We start from the raw sequence: 7,004 nt of genomic DNA on the forward strand, positions 1-7,004 counted from the left end.
CTCCGAGGTAAGTGAGCTTTTAAGCAATATCTTTGGGAAAAGTGGATTAACCTTGCAATCTTTTTGTCACCAGGTTAAGGTGGTCCTTTATGCCAGGGCATTAAAGGTACCATTGATTATCCAGGGACTTGAAGGGGTTACCTACCTCAGCTGTTTTTCTGTTACAGGGTCATTCTTCACTGTGTGTTTGTAGCTGTTTTTGATTTTTAATGCTACTTTTAATAAGATGTCATGGTATTTTTATTGTATTTTACGGTATTTATTTTCTTACTGTATTTACTGATATGTTTTTAAGGACAGTTTCAGATCACCCTGATATATGTCCACTGGTTGAAGAAATGCACGTCTAAGTGTGGGTTGTAAAATGGCTCATGTACCTGTGTTCATGCTGACTGAGGATGATGGGATTTGCAATCCAACACCTCTGGAAGGTGCTCTGTTGGGAGAGACTGCCGGAAATATTGCAGGTTCTACCTCTACTTTTTCTGCATGGGACTGTTTCATCACATAACTGACCCCTGAGTTTTCCTTTCCTGCTTTCCCCCTCTGTGATCTCTAGGTGGCACTGTGCTCTAGCAGGGTATCACAATCACCCAACCTGGAAACTACCCTTTCTTTCACTTTCAGAAATAAAACTTCATTTTCCCCACTCTAAGAAAAATCTTGGAAAACTGCTTTTAAAAAACAGAAGTGAATCTCGAGGATGGACATCGTTCAAAGAACCCCAAAACAACTGTGAGCAGGGAACGATGCACACACATCACGTCATGTGTAGAGAATCTTGCTCTCACTGTAGAACGTCATCGTTATCCCTGAGGCATCGGTGAAAATTGAAGCTACCTGTCTTTTTCAATTTACAGCTCATTGGTGCCTGTCACTGGCACCAATCTACTTTTTAAAAAGATGCCACTTGTGGCTTTCTCTCTGAACCAGAGAACTGTAGAATCCAAGAATCATAGAGCTAGAAGGGGCAAGAAGGTCATCGGGTCCAACTCCCAGCTCAGTGCAGGACCCCCAGTTCAACCATCCCTCTCAGAGGGCTGTCCAGTTGCATCGTGAATGCCTCCAGTGTGGGAGAGCCCCACCACCTCCCTAGGTCATGGGTTCTCTTACAGTCAGGAATTCTTCCTGATATCTAGCCAGAATCCGGATTCCTGAACATGAGCCCATTATTCCGTCCCTCTGGAATGACCGAGAAGAGATCCTGGCCTTCCCCTTTGTGACATCCTTTCCAGTGCTTCTGGAGTGCTGTCCTAACTCCCCTCAGTCTTCTCTTCCTGAGGTTGAACATGTCCATTTCTTTCAATCTCTTCTTATAGGGCTTTGTTTCCAGTCCTCAGATCATCCTGGTTGCTCTCCTCTGAACCCCTTCCAACTTTTCTGCATCTTTCAAAGGTTTAGTAGAGCAGTGTTTTTGCTCTTACTTGTTCATATATTTGAAATAGCACCTTAAGGCTCCAAAGGTCTCACAATGAAAGAAAAATGAGCAGGGGACCACCAGGAATGGTTGTATACCCAGTTGGTTCACATGATGGGATAATGAAGTGTCTAAGGCCATGGGTCAAATGATCCTTAAGAAGCATCATTTAACTGTGGCAATTGCTGTGGAGAAGTCATGCATTAGATTTCACAGCAAAATGAGCTGGATCCAGGCTAGAAGTTTTGGACTTTCTACTTTTCTGTCTTTCCTGATGTCTCCTGGATGCTTACACATTCTCTTGTTAACCACAGGGAGACAGTAATTTTGTCTCTTAATATAATTTCCGTGGCCTTGCTAACATACAGGAAAAAAGAAGAAATGACCATTCTGACAGGAGACATGAATTCTCAGCTGTCTGCACCTTTTCTCCCACTGAAGAACTGGTCTGGAGAGGAGCTTTCAGCAAAATTGCCGGCTGCCTTTCACTGGTTTGTTTGAGAGCAGCTCAATTGGGAGGGAGAATTCCAAAATTCTTCGTGAGGGAAAGTGGCAGTCTTTCAGTTCCTCAGCTTAGCTCCTCCTCCATCCAACTTTTTCGAAATGGGAGTGGAGGACGGAGCAGGTCTTTGCGCTGGGGGAGAATTTGTTTGGTGCTCCAAGCCAGCAGTTTATCTTGCCTCTATTTATACAACACTGAAGTGGATGAGACACCCTCAGCCACCAGACAGCATGGGGCCAGGTGGTTGCTGTTGCTTCAAAGCCATGGATAACACGCCCTTTGCAATCCCCCCTTTCCAAAAGGCACCAGACTAATGTGTACAAAACAGTCTTGCTTCTCCTCTCCTGATAATTATATATAGGCTGGGATCCGGAATGCTCCTTATGGGTTCCTGGAGGGGTGCTGGACATTAAAAAGTCACAAGAGTTCAAGCGTGGCTGTGTTGATTTTTAAAAGGTGTTCCAGGGCTGTGTGTAATGCCATCTTGGTCATTTCTGCTGCTCCCCACATGTTGACTGATCCCAAATTCCTCCACCGCTAGTCTATTGGGCCAAGAACCTAAGAGCCAGGCACTGTTTACATTGCTGAATTGTAACCTCATGAAAGGGAGGTTTTGTTGATCCACTGGACCAGTTAATTGACTAAGGGTGCAAAACTGTGCACACTTTCCTGGGAGTAAGCGTCACGGAACGGTCTTCTGAGCAAAATTGTGCAATATTGTTATTCGTGTATTATGTTTCTCTACCACCTTTCTTTCAGTATTTAGGGACTCACAGGCTGTCTCCCATGCAAAGATTGGCCAGCTGCAGACCTGATTCATTCAGACTGATTAACTTCACCTCCTGCACCCACTATAAAGAAAGTTCTACCGAAGTCTGTGGGATGAATTTCCCCTTCAGTGAGCGAAGAACAGCAGCATTGACTTTTCTGCTCTGCTTCCTCAATGGTGAGGGAAATGTACTCTGTGTATACTCAGAGGCATTTTAAAAATGATTTCAAGGTTCCAGGCTCTTGGCGCTGGTTGCAGGCTTGTAGGAAGGATGCAATGAAATGGGAACGTATAGGAAATTGAAATGTAGGAGGATGCTACCACATCAGCTCCCTTTCCCAGACCTGCCTGGAGATACCAGAACCTTAATCTAGGTGTGGATATGAATTTCATTCCACTCATTTTTAACACCAAGGGCTTACGAAAATTGACAAATTTCTTCATAAATGGAATAGAAATAACTTGAGATTAAAAAGAAATGAATGTGATAGAAAGCAAAACTGAGAGATTCATTCAACCAAGCAAAGGTCATTGAGTTCTTAGCTCTTCATCTCTAGGTCGGAATCCTTGTCTTTAAGGCTGCTTGTGTGCAGAGTTAAGGCTGTCACCTCTTTTCTTCTGGTGGCCTTTAACTGCTACCAAGGCATGTTGGTATTCAAGAGGGCTCACCATGCTAGAACAGCTGCACCTATTGAATTAGCTGCTGCAAATGCGTGAGAATTTCCCTTAGTTGCTGTTTTTCAGTAGGAACTTGGTAAAGTTTGCATATTTTTTCTTAAGCTAACTGGAAATCTGAACAATTTCATTGTAGTACGCACTTGGCCATCGGTAACTTTGGCATGTTGTTACTGTTGGACACAGAGGAACTCTTTTAAAGAAGGAGACTCTACCATGGGAAGTGAGTAGGTGGGAGCTCACCAAGCTGTTTGTGCTTCTTCTTTCTCTCCAAGAGGCCTGCTCTGTTTTTCTAAAAAATTCCTAAAGGCATGTACAGAATTCCAAACAAAAAGCAAAGAGCAACAACTAAATCAGAACAGACATGCCAAATACAAAAGCATCTTTTTGGGTTACTTCTTGTGTTTCTATGTTCCATTTCTCAATCACTCAATAGCCAAAGCTCTCTGGGCAATTCACAAGAGTTTATGCAAATCCATAAAGGACAGAAATGGAAACACAATAAAAGTGCATGCAATTTCAATGCAAAATTGAGAACGGTGTTAATTTAAGGCCATTTGCTCACATGAGCTACGGAACCATGTGTGAGCGTCTCTCCCCAGAAGCCTTGGCTCCCCACCTTGCTCCTGAGGTTTCTGGGGGTGATGAGCAGGTGCCTTTGCTCACCTGGGATGCAACAGCACCTCTCCCCTCACAGCACCGCATTGCAAACATGTACCGTTCATGCGGTCGGACTGCCAATGAAATGACCAGAGACCTGTGGGAAGCAAACAATGGGGAAACGGATGGAGAAAGTTTCACCCTCTTCATTTCCGTATGTCAGGTTACTGTGGAAGGCATAGGAGCAGAGCCGACTGATAACCTTATCCCCAAATTCTAATTTCTTGTGGATTAAGCTTCCTCCAAATATCAGTACTCACACAAGCACACAAAAAGTTCAAATCTCTTTGGAACACTTTGAACCTGGAAAGAGGGTCATTCCGGAGGGTGCACCACAAACACGGAATGGCACCCCAAATCTAACAGTCCTGGCAGGATGACTTCGCAGAGCCAAGGAAGTGAAGAAGTGCAAGAAGACTTCTTTCGGAAAATGGGTCAGCAAGTTTTCAAAATGTTAAGCATGTCAGTGGGAGGAAAGTTGCCATGGAGGTGATTGGGCTGTTGGATGACACAGGAGTGGAAGATGCTCTAAATGAGGACGGAGAATGCAGAGATGCTGATGGGATTCGTTGTATCTTCTCTTCTTCAAAATGCCAATAACTGAGCTGCCTTTCCAGGTAAGGAGATCTGAGGAGGTGAGATGCTGAGCAGCAACGAGAGATGGAGCTCTCATTCTCATCAGCAAATTAAAAATAATGGAGCACTGAGTCCTGGTAGCATCCACCAGAGAATCCTTGAAGAACTCATCTGTGAAACAGCTGGTTTTCCTATAGAATTGTGTGGCTGATTTCTGTAGCAGCAGACTGAAAGACAGTCAACGTAATGCTAACATTTTCCAAAAGGATCCAGGTTGCATCTGGGAAAGTGCGGGCCAGTTAGCTTCATGTCTGTTCTAGATGAATTGGTGGGATACCTTTTCAGGCATATAGAATGAGTCTTGCTAAAGAAGAATCAGCACGGCTTCTGCAAAGATAAATTCCTGCCTCGCTAAACCTTTAGAAGTCTTCAAGTAACAAGCAAGCAGAAAATGCATCCGGAAGACATTGTTTGCTTGAAGTTTTAAAAGGATTTTGAGAAAGACCCACCTCAAAGTAAATGGGATGGTGTAACTTAGTGTCACTTAGTGTAACTCAAGAAAACTAAGATCATGACATCCGGTCCTATCACTTCCTGGCAAATAGATGGGAAAGAAATGGAGGTAGTGACAGATTTTATTTTAATGGACTCCAAGAGCACTGCAGACGGGGACTGCAGCCAAGAAATTAAAAGATGCTTGGTCCTTGGGAGGAAAGCTATGGCCAATTTAGACAGCATACTAAAAGCAGAGACATCACCCTGCCAACAAAAGTGCATCTAGTTAAGGCTATGGTTTTTCCAGTTGCAATGTATGCCTGTGAAAGTTGGAAGGTTGAGCGCCGAAGAATTGAGGCCTTTGAATTGTGGTGCTGGAGGATACTCCTGAGAGTCCCTTGGACTGCAAGGAGATCAAACTGGTCAGTCGTAGAGATCAACCCTGACTGCTCTTTAGAAGGCCAGATACTGAGGATGAAACTCAAATACTTTGGCCACTTAATGAGAAGGAAGGACTCACTGGAGAAGAGCCTAATGCTGGGAAAATTGACTGGAAAAGAAGAAGGGGATGGCAGAGAATGAGGTGGCTGGATGGAGTCACTGAAGCAGTTGGTATGAGCTTAGGTGGACTCGGGGGATGGTGGAGGACAGGAAGGCCTGGAGGAATGTTTTCCATGGGGTCATGATGGGTTGGAAATGACTTCGCAACTAACAACAACAACTTAGTGTCCTGTGATAGTAGGGTTTAGACCTGATGGCCTTCTGGCCCTTTCCAACTCTGTGGTTCCATGATCCCATGATTCTGATTCTATGATTTTATGGAAGAGTCCTGAATAGCAGAAGTCTTGAGATGGGAGGACAGGACTTCCTGTGGATCAGTGGTTAAAGAACAGGAAACAGAGAATAGGAACAAATTGACTGTTCCTGCAGTGAAACAGGATGGATTTCCAAAGGATTTGTACTGGGACTGGTGCTTTTTAACTTGTTCATAAATTATTTGGCGTTCAGAGTAGATTGTGACATGGTTGAGTTTACAGAATCTCTCAAACATTGGTACAAAATCAGTGGGTGGGCAATAAAATGGGATAGCAAATATGGCTGAATGTAAGGTAGTATGAACAGATGAGCATGGGGTGGGGGTCCAAACTTCATGTGTGGGCAGAGGGAGTTTGAGCTGAAGGAGAACAGGCTGCAGAAGAGGACTTGGGCTGGTGCTGAACAGTTCTGAGAAAAAATCAACACAGTGTGCAGCTGTTGTGAAATGTGAAAATGGAAAATACCATGGTTGGGAGAGGTTTCGAAACCTCCATGAAGCCCTTACAGAAATCTAGGGTTTAATTTCACTTGGAATGTGGCATACAGTTCTGGTCACAGCCTGCAGACTGTACTGAAACTGCCTTGGTTGTTCCCCTTCTCACCATTTCTGCTTCTTAAAGTGGCGTTTTGATTAAAGGATAACTAGCCCATGCTATGACCCCCATCTTCCCTTGTAGGAAATGTTATATATTTTAACATGCACAAACAAACTCGAAAGAAGTGGGTCCGTTTTGTCCAATGAGGCATGAAGAGCTTACAGGTGCTTCCTCTCAGTTTCTGACAGAGTGAGTCCCCGGGGAGTTCAGATTCTGGTAAAGGAGCTGAAGAAAGAAAGAAACACAAGCACCAGCCACCCTCAGTTCTCTTTTGAAATGGTCGAGCATCACAGGCCAAGTTCTTCTTCTGGTGCAAATATAGAGAACCAGGGCAAATTATCTGAGCAGAGAGTCGTGGCATTGGAGGAAATGGCTGTCTTCACATGAAGCAGATTAGTGGTCTCGTCTGGCTGGCAGCCACTCTCCCAGGACCGGAGATGCTGGGGCTGCATGCAGAGTGCCGTTGAACTGTGGCTTATCCTCAGTTGGTCTGTAGCC

Source organism: Varanus komodoensis, unplaced genomic scaffold (assembly GCF_004798865.1).
Source record: "Varanus komodoensis strain SLA01 unplaced genomic scaffold, ASM479886v1 scaffold83, whole genome shotgun sequence".
Taxonomy (NCBI): Eukaryota; Metazoa; Chordata; class Lepidosauria; order Squamata; family Varanidae; genus Varanus; species Varanus komodoensis.